Source organism: Arachis hypogaea, chromosome 12, assembly GCF_003086295.3.
Source record: "Arachis hypogaea cultivar Tifrunner chromosome 12, arahy.Tifrunner.gnm2.J5K5, whole genome shotgun sequence".
In the NCBI taxonomy this organism is placed as follows: Eukaryota; Viridiplantae; Streptophyta; class Magnoliopsida; order Fabales; family Fabaceae; genus Arachis; species Arachis hypogaea.
This window is the reverse complement of record NC_092047.1, coordinates 79,195,668-79,216,055: the sequence shown is the minus strand read 5'-3', so window position 1 is coordinate 79,216,055 and position 20,388 is coordinate 79,195,668. Positions and strand designations below refer to the sequence as shown.

At 40.3% G+C, this 20,388-nt stretch overlaps 1 non-coding gene across 1 annotated transcript; it reads right to left on the bottom strand.

The window, feature by feature from the left end:
- On the bottom strand, positions 1-108 carry LOC112731649 (small nucleolar RNA R71). Its single transcript, XR_003167419.1, has one exon. It is a non-coding gene; the product is annotated as a small nucleolar RNA R71 (small nucleolar RNA).
- Between the last annotated feature and the right edge of the window lie 20,280 nt (positions 109-20,388).

The following is a 20,388-nucleotide window of genomic DNA, read 5'->3' as shown; positions in this document are numbered from 1 at the left end:
AAGCTTAGAGCTGATGTTCAAACCTTCAGACAGAAAGAAGGTGAATCTCTCTATGAAGCTTGGGAAAGATACAAACAGTTGACCAAAAAGTGTCCTTCTGACATGCTTTCAGAATGGACCATCCTGGATATATTCTATGATGGTTTATCTGAGCTATCAAAGATGTCACTGGACACTTCTGCAGGTGGATCCATTCACCTAAAGAAAACGCCTGCAGAAGCTCAAGAACTCATTGACATGGTTGCTAATAACCAGTTCATGTACACTTCTGAAAGGAATCCTGTGAATAATGGGACGCCTATGAAGAAGGGAGTTCTTGAAGTTGATACTCTGAATGCCATATTGGCTCAGAATAAAATATTGACTCAGCAAGTCAATATGATCTCTCAGAGTCTGCATGGAATGCAAGCTGCATCCAACAGTACTCAAGAGGCATCTTCTGAAGAAGAAGCTTATGATCCTGAGAACCCTGCAATAGCAGAGGTAAATTACTTAGGTGAACCTTATGGAAACACCTATAACTCAACATGGAGAAATCATCCAAATTTCTCATGGAAGGATCAAAAACCCTAACAAGGCTTTAATAATGGTGGAAGAAACAGGTTTAACAATAATAAACCTTTTCCATCATCAACTCAGCAACAGACAGAGAACTCTGAACAAAATACTTCTAATTTAGCAAACTTAGTCTCTGATCTATCTAAGGCCACTGTAAGTTTCATGAATGAAACAAGATCTTCCATTAGAAATCTGGAAGCACAAGTGGGCCAGCTGAGTAAAAGGATCACTGAACTCCCTCCTAGTACTCTCCCAAACAATACAGAAGAGAATCCAAAAGGAGAGTGCAAGGCCATTGACATAAGCGCCATGGCCGAACCTGTGAGGAGAGGAGAGGACGTGAATCCCAAGGAGGAAGACCTCCTGGGACATCCAGTGATCAATAAGGAGCTTCCCTCTGAGGAACCAAAGGACTCTGAGGCTCATCTAGAGACCATAGAGATTCCATTGAACCTCCTTATACCCTTCATGAGCTCTGATGTGTATTCCTCTTCTGAAGAGAATGAGGATGTCACTGAAGAGCAAACTGCCAAGTTTCTTGGTGCAATCATGAAGCTGAATGCCAAATTATTTGGCATTGATGCTTGGGAAGTTGAACCTCCCTTGTTCATCAATGAACTAAGTGATCTGGATCAACTGACATTGCCTCAGAAGAGACAGGATCCTGGAAAGTTCATAATACCCTGTACCATAGGCACCATGATCTTTAAGGCTCTGTGTGACCTTGGTTCAGGAATAAACCTCATGCCCCTCTCTGTAATAGAGAAACTGGGAATCTATGGGGTGCAAGCTGCTAAAATCTCATTAGAGATGGCAGACAGCTCAAGAAAACAGGCTTATGGACAAGTAGAGGACGTGTTAGTAAAGGTTGAAAGCCTTTACATCCCTGCTGATTTCATAGTCCTGGATACTGGAAAGGAAGAGGATGAATCCATCATCCTAGGAAGACCTTTCCTGGCCACAGCAAGAGCTGTGATTGATGTTGACAGAGGTAAAATATTCCTTCAATGGAATGAGAACTCCCTTGTGTTTAAAACTCAAGGATCTCCCTCTGCAACCATGGAGAGGAAGCAGAAAAAGCTTCTCTCCAAGCAGAGTCAACCAGAGCCCCCACAGTCAAACTCTAAGTTTGGTGTTGAACTCCCATATCCAAACTCTAAGTTTGGTGTTGGAGAGTCTCAACAAAGCTCTGCACATCTGTGAGGCTCCATGAGAGCCCACTGTCAAGCTATTGACATTAAAGAAGCGCTTGTTGGGAGGCAACCCAATGTTTATTTATCTAACTATATTTTTCTTAGTTATGTGTCTTTATAGGTCCATGATCATGAGGAGTCACAAAATAAATATAAAAATTGAAAACGAAATCAAAAACAGCAGAAGAAAAATCACACCCTGGAGGAGCATCTGTCTGGCGTTCAAACGCCAGAACAGAGCATAGTTCTGGCGCTGAACGCCCAGAATGGGAGCATCCTGGCGCTGAACGCCCAGAACAAGCATGGTTCTGGCGTTCAACGCCAGAAATGGCAGCAAAGGGGCGTTGAACGCCCAAAATGGGCACCAAACTGGCACTGAACGCCCAGAGTTGTGTGCAAGGGCATTTTACATGCCTAAATTGGTGCAGGGATGTAAATGCCTTGACACCTCAGGATCTGTGGACCCCACAGGATCCCCACCTACCTCATCATCTCTCTTTCCATTCATGATCATCCCTTCTTTTTTTCCATTTACCACTCACATCCATACACACACTACCTTCAAAAATTCAACATCTCTCTCCCACCCAATCCCACCCATATGGCCGAATACACACTCCCATCCATCTCCTCCATATCTTCTTCTTATTCTTCTATTCTTTCTTCTTTTGCTCGAGGGCGAGCAACATTCTAAGTTTGGTGTGGTAAAAGCATAGCTTTTTTGTTTTTTCCATAACCATTGATGGCACCTAAGGCCAGAGAAACCTCTAGAAAGAGGAAAGGGAAGACAAAAGCTTCCATCAAGGGTCTATAGCTCAGTGGTAGAACATTTGACTGCAAATCAAGAGATCCCTGAGATACCTCAAGGGATACATTTTCTTCCACACAATTATTGGAAGCAACTAAGGGTGGAACATCAAGAGCACTCCATCATCCTTCATGAAATCAGAGAAGATCTAAAAGCACTGAAGGAGGAGCAACAAAGGCAAGGAAGAGACATAGAAGAGCTCAAGGACATCATTGATTCCTCAAGAAGGAAATGCCACCATCACTAAGGTGGATTCATTCCTTGTTCTTAATTCTTCTGCTTTTCGTTTTCTATGTTATGTGCTTATCTATGTTTGTGTCTTCATTACATGATCATTAGTAGTTAGTAACTTTGTCTTAAAGTTATAAATGTCCTATGAATCCATCACCTCTCTTAAATGAAAAATGTTTTAATTCAAAAGAACAAGAAGTACATGAGTTTCGAATTTATCCTTGAACTTAGTTTAATTATATTGATGTGGTGACAATGCTTCTTGTTTTCTGAATGTATGCTTGAACAGTGCATATGTCTTTTGAAGTTGTTGTTTAAGAATGTTAAATATATTGGCTCTTGAAAGAATGATGACTAGGAGACATGTTATTTGATAATCTGAAAAATCATAAAAATGATTCTTGAAGCAAGAAAAAGCAGCAAAGAACAAAGCTTGTAGAAAAAAAAAAGGCGAAAAAAAAATAGAAAGAAAAAGAAAAAGCAAGCAGAAAAAGCCAAAGCTCTCAAAACCAAGAGGCAAGAGCAAAAAGCCAATAACCCTTAAAACCAAAAGGCAAGGGCAAATAAAAAGGATCCCAAGGCTTTGAGCATCAGTGGATAGGAGGACCTAAAGGAATAAAATCCTGGTCTAAGCGGCTAAACCAAGCTGTCCCTAACCATGTGCTTGTGGCGTGTAGGTGTCAAGTGAAAACTTGAGACTGAGCGGTTAAAGTCAAGGTCCAAAGCAAAAAAAGAGTGTGCTTAAGAACCCTGGACACCTCTAATTGGGGACTTTAGCAAAGCTGAGTCACAATCTGAAAAGGTTCACCCAATTATGTGTCTGTGGCATTTATGTATCCGGTGGTAATACTGGAAAACAAAGTGCTTAGGGCCACGGCCAAGACTCATAAAGAAGCTGTGTTCAAAAATCATCATACTGAACTAGGAGAGTCAATAACACTATTCGAAATCTGAAGTTCCTATAGATGCCAATCATTCTAAACTTCAATGGATAAAGTGAGATGCCAAAACTATTCAAGAGGCAAAAAGCTATAAGTCCCGCTCATATGATTGCAGCTATGTTTCATTGATAGTTTGGAATTTATAGTATATTCTATTCTTTTTATCCTATTTTGATTTTCAGTTGCTTGGGGACAAGCAACAATTTAAGTTTGGTGTTGTGATGAGCGGATAATTTATACGCTTTTTGACATTGTTTTTAGTATGTTTTTAGTAGGATCTAGTTACTTTTAGGGATGTTTTCATTAGTTTTTATGTTAAATTCACATTTCTGGACTTTACTATGACTTTGTGTGTTTTTCTGTGATTTCAGGTATTTTCTGGCTGAAATTGAGGGACTTGAGCAGAAATCAGAATCAGAGGTTGAAGAAGGACTGCTGATGCTGTTGGATTCTGACCTCCCTGCACTCAAAGTGGATTTTCTGGAGCTACAGAACTCGAAATGGCGCACTTCCAATTGCGTTGGAAAGTAGACATCCAGGGCTTTCCAGCAATATATAATAGTCTATACTTTGGCCAAGAATAGACGACGTAAACTGGCGTTCAACGCCAGCCTTCTGCCCAAATCTGGCGTCCAGCGCCAGAAAAGGATCCAAAACCAGAGTTGAACGCCCAAACTGGCACAGAAACTGGCGTTCAACTCCACAAATGGCCTCTGCACGTGTAACACTCAAGCCCAAGCCCAAGCACACACCAAGTGGGCCCCGGAAGTGGATTTATGCATCAATTACTTACTCATGTAAACCCTAGTAGCTAGTTTATTATAAATAGGACCTTTTACTATTGTATTAGGCATCTTTGGTCTCAGTTTTAATCCATTGTTCATCTTAGGAGACTATTGATCTCGTTTAGGGGGCTGGCCATCTCGGCCATGCCTGGACCTTCACTTATGTATTTTCAACGGTAGAGTTTCTACACTCCATAGATTAAGGTGTGGAGCTCTGCTGTTCCTCAAAGATTAATGCAAAGTACTACTGTTTTCTATTCAATTCTTCTTATTTCGCTTCTAAGATATCCATTCGCACCCAAGAACGTGATGAAGGTGATGATTATGTGTGACGCTCATCACCATTCTCCCCTATGAACGCGTGCCTGACAAACACTTCTGTTCTACATGAATTAAGCTAGAATGAGTATCTCTTAGATCTCCTAACCAGAATCTTCGTGGCGTAAGCTAGAATGATGGCGGCATTCAAGAGAATCCGGAAGGTCTAAACCTTGTCTGTGGTATTCTGAGTAGGATTCAATGATTGAATGACTGTGACGAGCTTCAAACTCGCGAGTGCTGGGCGTTAGTGACAGACGCAAAAGGAGGGTGAATCCTATTCCAGCACGATCGGGAACCGACAGATGAATAGCCGTGCCGTGACAGGGTGCGTGAGCATATTATTCACTGAGAGGAGGGGATGTAGCCACTGACAACGGTGATGCCCTTGCATAAAGCCAGCCATGGAAAGGAGTAAGACTGATTGGATGAAGATAGCAGGAAAGCAGAGGTTCAGAGGAACGAAAAGCATCTCCATTCGCTTATCTGAAATTCCTACCAATGATTTACATAAGTATCTCTATCCCTATTTTATTATATAATATTCGAAAACAACATTATCACTTTATATCCGCCTGACTGAGATTTACAAGGTGACCATAGCTTGTTTCATACCAACAATCTTCGTGGGATTCGACCCTTACTCACGTAAGGTATTACTTGGACGACCCAGTGCACTTGCTGGTTAGTTGTATCGAAGTTGTGACAATTATGAATTAAGATCAAAGCACCAAGCTTTGGAGCCATTACCAGGGATTGTTCGAGCCTGGACATCACAATTTCGTGCACCATTCAGCCAGAAAATACTTGAAATCACAGAAAAACACACAAACTCATAGTAAAGTCCAGAAATATGAATTTTGCCTAAAAGCTACTGAAAATAAACTAAAAACTAACTAAAACACACTAAAAACTATATGAAATTAACCCCAAAAAGCGTATAAAATATCCGCTCATCACAACACCAAACTTAAACTGTTGCTTGTCCTCAAGCAAATAGATAAATAAAACAGAATACAAGTAATTTTAAGAAGCAATAATATCTCAGAGTTTTTGAGTGAAGCTCAGATTCTAATTAGATGAGCGGGACTAGTAGCTTTTTGCTTCTGAACAGTTTTGGCATCTCACTTTATCCATTGAAGCTCAGAGTGATTGGCATCTATAGGAACTCAGAATGCAGATAGTGATATTGATTCTCCTAGTTCAGTATTTTGATTCTTGAACACAGCTACTTTATGAGTCTTGGCCATGGCCCTAAGCACTTTGTTTTCCAGTATTACCACCGGATACATAAATGCCACAGACACATAATTGGGTGAACCTTTTCAGATTGTGACTCAGCTTTGCTAAAGTCCCCAATTAGAGGTGTCCAGGGTTCTTAAGCACACTCTTCTTTTTGCTTTGGACCTTGACTTTAACCGCTCAGTCTCAAGTTTTCACTTGACACCTTCACGCCACAAGCACATGGTTAGGGACAGCTTGGTTTAGCCGCTTAGGCCAGGATCTTATTCTTTTATGCCCTCCTATCCACTGATGCTCAAAGCCTTGGGATCCTTTTTATTTACCCTTGCCTTTTGGTTTTAAGGGTTATTGGCTTTTTCTGCTTGCTCTCTTTTTTTTTCTGCAAGCTTTGTTCTTTGCTGCTTTTTCTTACTTCAAGAATCATTTTTATGATTTTTCAGATTATCAATAACATGTCTCATGTTCATCATTCTTTCAAGAGCCAACATATTTAATAGTCTTAAACATCAAATTCAAAAGATGTATGCACTGTTCAAGCATTCATTCAGAAGACAGAAAGCATTGCCACCACATGTAAATAATTGGAATTCATCTTATTAAAAACTCGAAAAATATTGCCTCTTATTCTAAAGAAATTCTTCTATTTTATTCATGTTTAATGATGATGATAAAATTAAATTATAGCTTAATTGGGGATAAAATCAAAAATATAGATACTAATTACTACTATATGACTCCTAAGGTAAAACTAATAAAAACAGTTATCACAGAGTTAAGGCTAAGATTGGAATTTAACAACCTTTGTTCTGGGAAGTGGATGTTCCTCTAATCTGCGGGGTGCTTGGTCCTTCAAGAAATAATTTCTGGCGCTTCAATTCCCTTAGATCACGCCCTTGCTCCTCCTGTTCTTTAAGCAAATAGCAAAGAATGCTACTTTGTTCCTTCTGTTCTTTTTGTATTTTTTCCATAGCTTCTTGCATCTTGGTAATAGATGTTTCAAGATACTCCCAGTATTCAGATTGAGGGATTTCTGGGAGAGTTTCCTGTGTTCTCTTCTTGATGGGGTCATCCTGTGCTTGTTGTTTTTCCATTGATGCTTTGGTGATTGGCCGCTCAACTGAGATATACTCAGTTATTCCCATCCTTACTCCAGCATCCTTGCAGAGCATAGAAATCAAGCTTGGATAAGCCAACCTGGCATCTTTGGAATTTTTGTTTGCAATTTTGTAGAATTCAGTTGAAATCAGTTGATGAACTTCCACTTCTTTTCCCATCATGATGCAATGGATCATCACTGCTCTTCTAATAGTGACTTCAGAACGGTTGCTAGTGGGCAGCAGAGAATGCCCAATGAAGTCTAGCCATCCTCTGGTGACTGGTTTGAGATCTTCTCTTTTGAGTTGAATTGGGACACCCTTCGTGCTGGTGGTTCACCTGGCTCCAGGGATACATATATCCTCTAGAATCTTATCCAGGCCCTTGTCTGTTCTCATCATTCTCCTATTGAAGGAGTCTAGATAATCTTTCAGCTGAGGCAGCTTTAAGATCTCCCTGATCTTGTCAGGGTGCGTATGAACAATCTTTCCTCTGACCAAGGTCCAATAGTCATAGATAGCAGATCCAGATAGTCTTTGCCTGTCTGTATGCCACATATTAGCATAGAACTCCTGGACCATATTCCTTCCCACTTTCGTTTCAGGATTAGCTAGGATCTCCCAGTTCCTGATTCGAATTTGCTCCTGGATCTCCGGATATTCGTCTTCTTTCAGATCGAATCTAACTTCCGGGATCACTGATCTTAGACCCATTATTTTGTAATAATGGTCTGAATGTTCTTTAGTTAAGAACTTTCCTTGATTCCAAAGTGGTTTTGGAACGCTTTCTTTCTTGCCTCTTGGAGTGGGTTGTTTTCTTTTAGGAGCCATGATCTTAGTGATCACGGATAAGCACACTAAACTTAGAGGTTTGCTTGTCCTCAAGCAAAAAGAAAAGAAAGGAGAGGGAGAGAAGGAGAGCTAGGTGCAATGGTGGATGGGAGGGGAGGGAGGCCGAACCCATATTTAAAGGGAGAGGGGGGTGGGTTTTCGAAATTAGGGAGGAAGATAAGATAGAAGATATGATTTTTAAGAAAATTTTAAGTATGATAAGAAAAGATATGAAGGATATTTGAAAAAGATAGATTTGGATTTTTGAAAAAGATCGTATAGAGATTTGAAAAAGATATTGATTAGTTGAAAAGATTTTTGAATGAAAAGAGATAGATTTGTTTTGAAAATTTTGAAAAAGAGTTGAATTGGATAAAAAGAGGATTTGTGCTTATGGATTAAGATACATTTGATATTCTTAAAATAGGGTTTTTGGAAATTAGGGATTTTAGAAATCAGGGTTCTTAACATGTTTATGCAAGAAATCATGAATTGAAACATGAAAATTAAAATTAGAATGAAAAATATGAAGTAAAAACGAATTCACCTCCTCCCCACCATCCTGGCGTTTGAACGCCCAAACGCTGCATGTTTTGGGCATTCAACGCCCAAATACTGCCTCTCCTGGGCGTTCAATGCCCAGCTGTTGCTTCTTTCTGGCGTTGAACACCAGGAACTCCTTTGTCACTGGGCGTTTTTCTGAACGCCCAGGACGCTGTAAATCTGGCGTTAAACGCCCAGAAGAAGCTTCTTTCTGGCGTTCAACGCCCAGAAGATGCTTCTTTCTGGCGTTTAACGCCCAGATGGCTATCCTTACTGGCGTTAAACGCCCAGTGGATGCTTCTTTTGGGCGTTGAACGCCCAAAACAGACTTTTATTGGCATTTTCTTGCCAGTGAGCTCTTTTTCTCTGTTTTGTGTGCAGAATCCTTCTGTAACTCTGTGAACTTATACAATTGACTCTTTACCTTAGTATCAGTGAACTTTATATAAATAAATAAAATCAAGAATAGGGCAAAATGCTTAGAGGAAGTGATGCTCCATGGCTGGGTTGCCTTCCAGCAAGCGCTTCTTTATTGTCTTTAGCTGGACCTTGCTGAGCTTTTAATCTAGCTTCAGCCTTGAGCCCTCTTGCTCAACATTGCCTTCAAGATAGTGCTTGATTCTCTGTCCATTAACAACGAACTTCTTATCAGAATCAATATCTTGAAGCTCCACATAACCATATGGTGATACACTTGTAATCACATATGGTCCCCTCCACCAGGACTTCAGTTTCCCGGGGAATAGCCTGAGCCTAGAGTTAAACAACAGAACCTTTTGTCCTGGTTCAAAGATTCTAGATGACAGCTTTCTGTCATGCCACTTTTTTTATTTTTCTTTATAAAGCTTGGCATTTTCGAAAGAAGTGAATCTGAATTCCTCTAGCTTATTTAGCTGGAGCAATCTTTTTTCTCCGGCTAATTTGGCATCAAAGTTTAGGAATCTGGTTGCCCAGTAGGCTTTATGTTCCAGTTCCACGGGTAGGTGACATGCCTTACCATACACAAGTTGGTATGGAGAGGTCCCTATAGGAGTCTTGAATGCTGTTCTGTATGCCCACAGAGCATCATCCAAGCTTCTTGCCCAATCCTTTCTACGGGTACTTACAGTCTGTTCTAGGATTCTTTTTAGCTCTCTGTTAGAGACTTCAGCTTGCCCATTAGTCTGTGGATGATATGGAGTCGCCACCTTGTGGCGAATCCCATACCGGACCATGGCAGAGTAAAGCTGTTTGTTGCAGAAGTGAGTGCCCCCATCACTGATTAGTACTCTAGGGACCCCAAACCTACTGAAGATGTATTTCTGGAGGAACTTCAGCACTGTTTTAGTATCATTGGTGGGTGTGGCAATGGCCTCTACCCATTTTGATACATAGTCAACTGCCACCAAAATGTAAGTGTTTGAGTATGATGGTGGGAAAGGTCCCATGAAGTCAATTTTCCATACGTCAAACAACTCAATCTCCAAGATTCCTTGTTGAGGCATGGCGTAACCATGGGGCAGATTACCAGCTCTTTGACAACTGTCACAGTTACGTACAAACTCTCGGGAATCTCTATAGAGTGTGGGCCAATAAAAACCACATTGGAGGACATTGGTGGCTGTCTGCTCACCTTCGAAATGGCCTCCATATTGTGATCCATGGCAATGCCATAGGATCCTCTGTGCTTCTTCTCTAGGCATACATCTCCGGATTATTCCGTCTGCACATCTCTTAAAGAGATAGGGTTCATCCCACAAGTAGTACTTTACATCAGTAATTAGTTTTTTCTTTTGTTGCCTGTTGTACTCTTTGGGTATAAACCTTGCAGCTTTATAGTTCGCAATGTCTGCAAACCATGGTGCTTTCTGAATGGAAAATAAATGCTCATCCGAAAAGGTCTCAGAGATCTCAAGAGAGGGGGGGACGTCCCTTCTATTGGCTCTATCCGGGACAGATGATCAGCCACTTGGTTTTCTGTCCCTTTTCTGTCTCTTATTTCTATATCAAACTCTTGCAGAAGCAACACCCATCTTATGAGCCTGGTTTTTGAATCCTGCTTTGTGAGTAGATATTTAAGAGCAGCATGGTCAGTATACACAATAACCTTTGATCCTACTAAGTATGATCTAAACTTGTCAATGGCATAAACCACTGCAAGCAATTCTTTTTCTGTGGTTGTGTAATTTTTCTGGGCATCATTTAAAACGCGGCTAGCATAATAAATGACATGCAGAAGCTTGTCATGCCTCTGTCCCAGTACTGCACCAATGGCGTGATCACTGGCATCACACATTAGCTCAAATGGTAATGTCCAGTCTGGTGTAGAAATAACTGGTGCTGTGACCAGCTTGGCTTTCAGCGTTTCAAACGCTTGTAGACACTCTGTGTCAAACACAAATGGCATGTTAGCAGCTAGCAGATTGCTCAGAGGTTTTGCGATTTTTGAAAAATCCTTTATAAACCTCCTATAGAATCTTGCATGCCCCAGAAAGCTTCTGATTGCCTTAACATTGGCAGGTGGTGGTAATTTTTCAATCACCTCTATTTTTGCTTGATCCACCTCTATTCCCTTGTTTGAAATTTTATGCCCAAGGACAATCCTTTCAGTCACCATAAAGTGACATTTTTCCCAGTTTAAAACCAGGTTAGTCTCTTGGCATCTTTTCAGAACTAGTTTCAGGTGATCAAGACAGGAGCTGAATGAGTCTCCATATACTGAGAAGTCATCCATGAAGACTTCCAGAAAATTTTCCACCATATCAAAGAAAATAGAGAGCATGCATCTCTGAAAGGTTGCAGGCACATTACACAGCCCAAATGGCATCCTTCTATAAGCAAACACTCCAGATGGACATGTGAATGCTATTTTCTCTTGATCCTGGGGATCTACTGCAATCTGGTTATAGCCTGAGTAGCCATCCAAAAAGCAGTAATAATCATGACCTGCCAATCTTTCTAACATCTGGTCTATGAATGGTAAAGGAAAATGATCCTTTCTGGTGGCTGTATTGAGCCTACTGTAGTCAATACACATGCGCCACCCTGTAACTTTTCTTGTAGAAACAAGTTCATTCTTTTCATTATGAACCACTGTCATGCCTCCCTTTTTGGGGACAACTTGAACATGGCTCACCCAGGGGCTATCAGAAATAGGATAAATAATCCCAGCCTCCAGTAATTTGGTGACCTCTTTCTGCACCACTTCCTTCATGGCTGGATTTAGCCGCCTCTGTGGTTGAACCACTGGTTTAACATTATCCTCCAATAAGATTTTGTGCATGCATCTAGCTGGGCTTATGCCCTTAAGGTCACCTATGGACCACCCAAGAGCTGTCTTGTGTGTCCTTAGCACTTGAATAAGTGCTTCCTCTTCTTGTGGATTTAAAGCAGAGCTTATGATCACCGAAAAAGTGTCACCTTCTCCTAGAAATGCATATTTCAGGGATGGTGGTAATGGTTTGAGATCGGGTTTAGGAGGTTTTTCCTCTTCCTGAGGAAATCTCAGAGGCTCTTTCATTTCCTCTGAATCCTCCAAATCAGGCTGAACATCTTTAAAGATGTCTTCCAACTCTGATTCGAGACTCTCAGCCATGTTGATCTCTTCTACCAAAGAGTCGATAAGATCAACTTTCATGCAGTCTTTTGATGTGTCTGGATGCTGCATGGCTTTGACAGCGTTCAACTTAAACTCATCATCATTGACTCTCAGGGTTATTTTCCCATGTTGGACATCAATGAGAGTTCGTCCAGTTGCTAGGAAGGGTCTTTCTAGAATGAGAGTGGCACTCTTGTGCTCCTCCATTTCCAGCACTACAAAGTCAGTGGGAAAGGCGAATGGCCCAACTCTGACAATCATGTCTTCAATCACACCTGATGGGTATTTAATGGAGCCATCAGCAAGTTGGAGACATATCCGGGTTGGTTTAACTTCTTCAGTTAAACCAAGCTTTCTGATAGTAGATGCAGGTATTAGGTTGATGCTTGCCCCAAGATCACATAAAGCTGTCTTGGTGCAATTACCTTCTAATGTGCATGGTATCAGAAAACTCCCAGGGTCTTTAAGCTTTTCAGGAAAGCTTTTCAGAATGACTGCACTGCATTCTTCAGTGAGGAGAACTCTTTCAGTTTCTCTCCAATCCTTCTTATGACTCAAGATCTCTTTCATGAACTTGGCATAAGAAGGTATTTGTTCAAGTGCCTCTGCAAATGGAATCTTTATTTCAAGATTCCTGAGATAATTTGCAAAGCGAGCAAATTGCTTATCCTGCTCCTCTTGGCAGAGTTTTTGAGGATAAGGTATCTTGGCTTTATATTCCTCAACCTTAGTTGCTGTAAGTTTATTTCCTACAGAAGTGGTTGAAGAAGCCTTTTTAGATGGGTTGTTATCAGCACTTGTGTGTGTCTGATCCCTCACTGGCAATTGAGTGCCAGAGTTAGAAGCTGAAGTGACGTTAGATGCCAGCTCCTCATCTGTTCCTGGCGTTTGAACGCCAGAACTGTGCTTCTTTTGGGCGTTCAACGCCAGATCCTTGCTTGTTTCTGGCGTTGAACGCCAGCCCTGAGCATGGTCTGGGCGTTCAGCGCCAGCCTTCCACCCAACTTCTGGCGTTTTAGCGCCAGAATTATTTTTCCCTGGGCTCTTACTATCCTCAGATGGATTTTGGGTGGTTTGCTCATTTCTTGGTTTCCTGCTGCTTTGAAGTGGGGTATTTAGTGCTTTCCCATTTCTTAGTTGAACTGCTTGGCATTCTTCTGTTATTTGTTTTGACAGCTGCTGCCTTGTTTGCTTTAATTGTACTTCTATGTTTATATTATCCATCCTTGTCTCTTGTAGTTTATCCTTGAATTCAGCTAACTACTTTGTTAGAAAATCCAATTGCTGATTGAATTCAGCAGCTTGTTCTGCAGGACTGAGTTCAGCAGTTACTATTTTAGCCTCTTCTTTCATGGAAGGGTCACTACTTAAGTACAGATGCTGATTTCTAGCAACTGTATCAATGAGATCTTGAGATTCTTCAATTGTCTTTCTCATGTGGATAGATCCACCAGCTGAGTAATCTAGAGAGATCTGAGCTCTTTCTGTAAGCCCATAATAAAAGATGTCTAACTGAACCCACTCTGAAAATATTTCAGAGGGACATTTTCGTAGCATCTCTCTGTATCTCTCCCAGGCATCATAAAGAGATTCATTATCTCCTTGTTTAAAGCCTTGGATGTCAAGCCTTAACTGTGTCATCCGTTTTGGAGGAAAGTATTGATTCAGGAATTTTTCTGTCAGCTGTTTCCATGTCCTTATGCTGGCCTTAGGTTGGTTATTCAACCACCTCTTGGCTTGGTCTTTTACAGCAAATGGAAACAGTAATAATCTGTAGACGTCCTGATCTACTTCCTTATCATGTACTGTGTCAGTAATTTGTAAAAACTGTGCCAGAAACTCTGTAGGTTCTTCCTGTGGAAGACCGGAATACTGGCAGCTTTGCTGCACTATGATAATGAGCTGAGGATTCAACTCAAAGCTACTGACTCCAATGGAGGGTATGCAGATACTACTCCCATATGAAGCAGTAGAGGGGTTAGCATATGACCCCAGAGTCCTCCTGGACTGTTCATTTCCACTTAGATCCATGATGGAGAAAGGGAGATGATGTACAATAAAAAAAATTATTTTTATTTGTTTATTTATTTATTTAATTATTTCGAAAATAAAATAAAATAAAATAAAATAAATAAAAATAGGTGAAGATTTTCGAAAAAAATGAGGGGAGAGAAAGTGGTCAGAAAGTTTTGAAAAAGATATGATTTGGAAAAGATTTTAAATTTTTGAAAAAAAATCTGAATTTTAAAAATAATTTTCGAAAATTTGTTTTAAAAATAGAGAGAAAAGATATTTTTGAATTTAAAGAGGAAAGAGAGAAACAATAAGATAGCCCAAGATTTAAAATTTTTAGATCTAATGCTCCTTGTTTTCGAAAATTTTGGAGGGAAAACACCAAGGAACACCAAACTTAAAAATTTTAAGATTAAGACGCAAGGAAAACTCAAGAACACTCTGAAGACTCACAAGAACACAAGAACATGAAGAAAGAACACCAACCTTAAAATTTTTAGAAAACCAAAATAAAATTTTCAAAAAACAAAGGAAAACCAACAAGAAAACACCAAACTTAATGTTTGGCACGAGATTTAATAGAAAAATTATTTTTGAAAAATTTTTGAAAAGAAAATAAAAGACTCTGACCCAAAAGACAAAAATTTCCTAATCTAAGCAACAAGATTCACCGTCAGTTGTTCAAACTCAAACAATCCCCGGCAACGGTGCCAAAAACTTGGTGCACGAATTGTAAATCACACTTTTTACAACTCGTACCACTAACCAGCAAGTGCACTGGGTCGTCCAAGTAATACCTTACGTGAGTAAGGGTCGATCCCACGGAGATTGTTGGCTTGAAGCAATCTATGGTTATCTTGTAACTCTTAGTCAGGAAAACAATAAAACAATTCACTTATCAAATTTGATTGCAAGGAATAAAAGGGCAGAACACAAATTATACTGGTATGCACTGATGGAGAATATGTTGGAGTTTTGGAGATGCTTTGTCTTCTGAAATTCTGCTTTCCTCTGTTCTCTGATTCACGCACGCACGTCCTCCTATGGCAAGCTGTGTGTTGGTGGATCACCGTTGTCAATGGCTACCATCCATCCTTCCAGTGAAAAGGGTCCAGGTGCGCTATCACCGCACGGCTAATCATCTGCAGGTTCTTAGTCGTATCGGAGTAGGATTGACTATCTTTTTGCGTCTATCACTACGCCCAGCACTCGCGAGTTTGAAGGTCGTCACAGTCATTCAGTCCCTGAATCCTACTCAGAATACCACAGACAAGGTTTAGACTTTCCAGATTCTCTTGAATGCTGCCATCAATCTAGCTTATACCACGAAGAATTCGATTAAGAGATCTAAGAGATATTCATTCATTCTATGGTGGAACGTAAGTGGTTATCAGGCACGCGTTCGTGGAGGAATGATGATGATTGTCACGTTCATCACATTCATATTGAAGTTCGAATGGATATCTTAGATAGGAACACGCATGTTTGAATGGAAAACAAAAATACTTGCATTAATTCATCGAGACACAGCAGAGCTCCTCACCCCCAACAATGGAGTTTAGAGACTCATGCCATCTAAAGGTACAAAGTTCAGATCTAAAATGTCATGAGATCCAAAACAAGTCTCTAAAAGTTGTTTAAATACTAGACTAGTAAACTAGGTTTACAGAAAGTGAGTAAACTAAGATGGATGGTGCAGAAATCCACTTCTGGGGCCCACTTGGTGTATGCTGGGGCTGAGACTTAAGCTAATCATGTGCATAGGGCTGTTTTGGGCGTTCAACGCCAGCTTTGGATCCTTTTCTGGCGTTGAACTCCAAATCCTAACTTGTTTCTGGCGCTGGACGCCAGACAGCAGCATAGAACTGGCGTTGAACGCCAGTTTACGTCATCTATCCTTGAGAAAAGTATGGACTATCAGATATTGCTGGAAAGCCCTGGATGTCTACTTTCCAACGCAATTGGAAGCGCGCCATTTGGAGTTCTGTAGCTCCAGAAAATCCACTTTGAGTGCAGGGAGGTCAGAATCCAACAGCATCAGCAGTCCTTTTTCAGCCTGAATCAGAACTTTGCTCAGCTCCCTCAATTTCAGCCAGAAAATACTTGAAATCACAGAAAAACACACAAACTCATAGTAAAGTCCAGAAATATAAATTTTGCCTAAAAGCTACTGAAAATAAACTAAAAACTAACTAAAACACACTAAAAACTATATGAAATTAACCCCAAAAAGCGTATAAAATATCCGCTCATCACCTATGATCTCAACACTTGCCATGAATGTCTCTCTTTATTAATTGCTTTCTTTAATTGCTCATTTTACTTTATTGTCATTTAATTTCTTGCTCTCTTATCAAACAAAAAAATCCCCCTCACCCCTTCAAAGCCAATAATTGAACACTTCATTGCTATTCCTTGTGAGACGACCCGAAGTCCAAAATACTCCGGTTATTTCTTATTTGGGGTTTGTTCTTTGTGACAACCAAAATTTAATTTGATGCGAGAGTTGTTTGTTGGTTTGGAGCTATACTTGCAACGTAAATATTTTGTGGAATTCCTTACCCACAACAATTTTTGCTATCAAATTAATGGCGCCGTTGCCAGGGAGTTGCAATCGTGTTATGTTATTGGCTATTGTATATATGTTAATATGCTTCTTTGCTAGTTTTTGCTTGTTTTAGGAGTTAGTTTTTATTAGTTCTTATTAGTTTTGTTTTTATTTTCATTTGCTATTATGAATTCTCACCCCTTTGGCTATGAGTTTGGCTCAAATTATGTTGTAGGTAATGGGAACTACAATGAGGATGTGCATCAAGGATGGAACAATCAAAGATGGGAGGAGCCTCAAGGGATTGATCAACCTTATTAGCAACAACCCCCTCTGATTTCTTATGGGTATAATTCTAATCCTAATGCATATCAATCTAATGGATGTGGTGACCCTTATTGTAATTGTCAACAACCACCACCACATGCCTATGAACCACCCCCTCAACATAATTTTGAACCACCTTACTCACAAGCCCCCTACCACCAAATACCTCATTATGGCCCTAATCCTTACCCACCATACCAACCACCTTATGAACCATATGAACCACACATGGAACCACCACAATTCCAACACAACTACTCCCAAGAACCACCTCAATATACATCATCTCCATACCCTTACCAAGATGAACCAACTTCCAATCATGAAACCTTCCTCCCAAACAATGAACCTTCTCTTCCACCATCACCTCCCGATGAAGCCCCCACGCATGAATTGAGAGATCTTGAATCTCATATCCTAAGGCGACAAGAGGAGGATGAAAAGAAGTTTAAAGAGCTAGGAGCCAAGATGGCTATCCTAGTGGAAGCTGTTAGCAATATGGCCTCCTCTCGACTAAGCCTAAGCAACCAAGACACTCCCATTGACGAAAGTGGAGAGGCAATTAAGGAGCATAGTGAGGGAGTGAGTTTAGAGTTTCAAGGTGAAGAAAAGGAGTTGAAGTAAGGAGTGCAACAAGAGGAGGAAGTTAAGACAATTGAGCCGGAAGAAGTGGTTGAAGCCTTTGAAGAGGTTGACCAAGAGATGGATTCAATCATTGAAGAATTCTTATGTATAATTGAATCCTCTCTAATTGAGTTTGACATAGAGGGTAAGGAAGAAGATACCTCACCTCCCATGCCCTTGGTAAGCAATGAAGAAGAGATTGAATTAGAAGAAAGCTACCAAGAAGAAGAGGCTGAAATTGAAGAAGCTTGTGAAGAGGTAGAAATAATCAAAGAAGAGCACAAGGGAGTGGAACTTGCAAGACCATTGGAGACATTCCTTCCTAAGTCACCATCCAATACAACATTCAAGTGGGTAAAATTTCTATCCCTAAGCTTCACTTTCCCACTTGAATATGGTTTGATTGAAAATGATGGTCAACTTAGAGCTCTTTGTGGAGTTAAGAGTAAAAAAGAGTTGTGTAGTGGTTGGAAACATCACTCCAAGTTCATAATGGTTGCATGCTCAAAGTTGAATGGCAATGGTTGGTGTAGAACCAAGTTGCATGAGTTTAGGAGGTTGTTTCGAAGCTTCTTTGAGAATTCTAAGGTCATGCCACCCAATTGGAATCATGATGATCAATTTGAAGATGGGTGTCAAAACAAAGTGTGGGATCCCGGATCGCACAAGGAAAATCAACTTTGGGAGCTCATGGTTTGTGAAGAACTCCATCAAAACTTGAAGATATTAAAATTGAAGAATGGAGCTTATTGGAGACTCAAGCATTGGTGGATGTTCAAGGATAGCTTCAAGCACAAGCCACCTTAAGAGGAGCTCCCCATAAGTCCAACTTAAGGACAATAAACAAAAGTGCTAGGTGGGAGACACCCCACCATAGTAAACTCTTTTCATTTTTCTCTTTTGTAAATATTGGTAGAATAGGTTTGATTTCATGTTTTGTTTTGTTTGTTGAGTTTATTTGGTAGTATAATATGTTAAATAAGGTTTTAAGGTGTTTGGGTAGCTGTTTGGAGGTTTGGAATGCTTGGTTTGGTGCAAGAACTTAGAAAAATTTTGAAAAACAGAGCACCAACCCGCGCGTACGCGCGCCTCAAGCATTTTCGACCATCCACGCGGACGAGCCATGTACGCAGACGCGTGGATGCAAAAATCTCACCCCTCCATACATTGACCCGAGAGTTGCGCTTACACTGCGCCAGCACCATGCCTGAGGCACAAATCACTCACGCGTGCGCACACCTGGCGCGTACGCATCCTTCAAGCTAATTGCGTAATGCGCGTGCACGCACGCTGTGCGCGTGCGCGCCGATAGCGCCACCTGCCCTCCTGGTACATGTTCCAGAGAGTTAGGCCCAGTTTGTGCCCATTCTGTGCCTGCAACCCACGCGTGCGTGCACCTGGCGCATACGCATCCTTTGGCCAAACTGCGCATCGACGCGGAAGCGTGCATGACGCGTCCGCGCCGGTTCAAAAAAAAAATCTTTTCTTCCATTTTCTTTTATTGCATTTGCCTATTATCATTCATTGCATTTTAGTTTTATTTTTATAGCTTAGTCTTATTTTCTTTTCTAAGTTTCTTATTTTAATATTGGTATTGAATCCTTTTACTCAATTGTTGAGAATTTCTTGGTTACTTTTGGTGCTTCGTGACTTGTTTAGCATTAATTGTAATAATTGTTTTACACACAAGATTAGTGCTTTAGTCCTTCCTAACTCATTATTCTTTGTTTTTGTACCTCATTATCATTGAGTTAGGATGGGACCAAATGCTCTTATGCTTATCAATAATCTTGTTTGTGTCAATTGTTGATTAAGCTTGATGCAACATGCTCTTCATGTCATTTGCCTATGCTTTGACTTTACTCTTGCATCAAGTATTAATTGATATACCCTTTACCTATATTATTTTCTCACTTACATGCGTAGCTAACATGTGGTGAGAACCTTACTCTTATTTGGCATTATCCCCCGCCTATGTTCTACTTGCTTTGCTATCTTTATTGTAGGCATAATTTTCTTTCTTTTTCTTTCTTTTTAGGTTGGCCACCAAGAAGGAAAGGAATGAGAAAGCTTCTAAATGGGGCAACAAACAAGTTCACCCGCACAACTCTTTTGAAGAAGCTCATCAATTGTAGCAACCCGTCAACATTGCTCTTCTTTGCATGCACCGAGGACGGTGCAAATTTCTAAGTGTGGGGAGGTCGTCCGACCGACCTCCATGGGTAACAATCTCTTTCTTTCAACACCAATTTTTAATTTTTGTCTTTGTTAGTTAGTTGTTGCATTCATGATAGGTTGCATGTTAGTTAGAATTTGTACATATCTGACCATTTTTTTTATGTCAGGACTACTTGGTTAGGGTGATGATTTCTTTTACAAGAAAACTGTTTTTAGGGCACCCTACCAATTCGAAAAATTTTTTCTTGTTGAACTTGCTTGAAGAATTTATTTTAGAACATAGTTTTTGAGCTAAGAACACAAGCATGTGAATTTTGAGCCTAATTGTGTGGTTACATCATATAACCACTTATTTTCATTCTTGTGTGCATTATTCTTTTTTTATGATTGTAATCTTTCATTTGTTTGATTCTATATGTCCATTATTCCATGTATACATGCATTTATATTATTGAGGCCATCATTTCATTTAGCTCACTTACCCAAATAGCCTACCTTTCATCAACCATTGTTAGCCAATTTGAGCCTATTTAATCCCTTTTGTTCTTAATATTAGCACATCACTACCCTTAAGTGA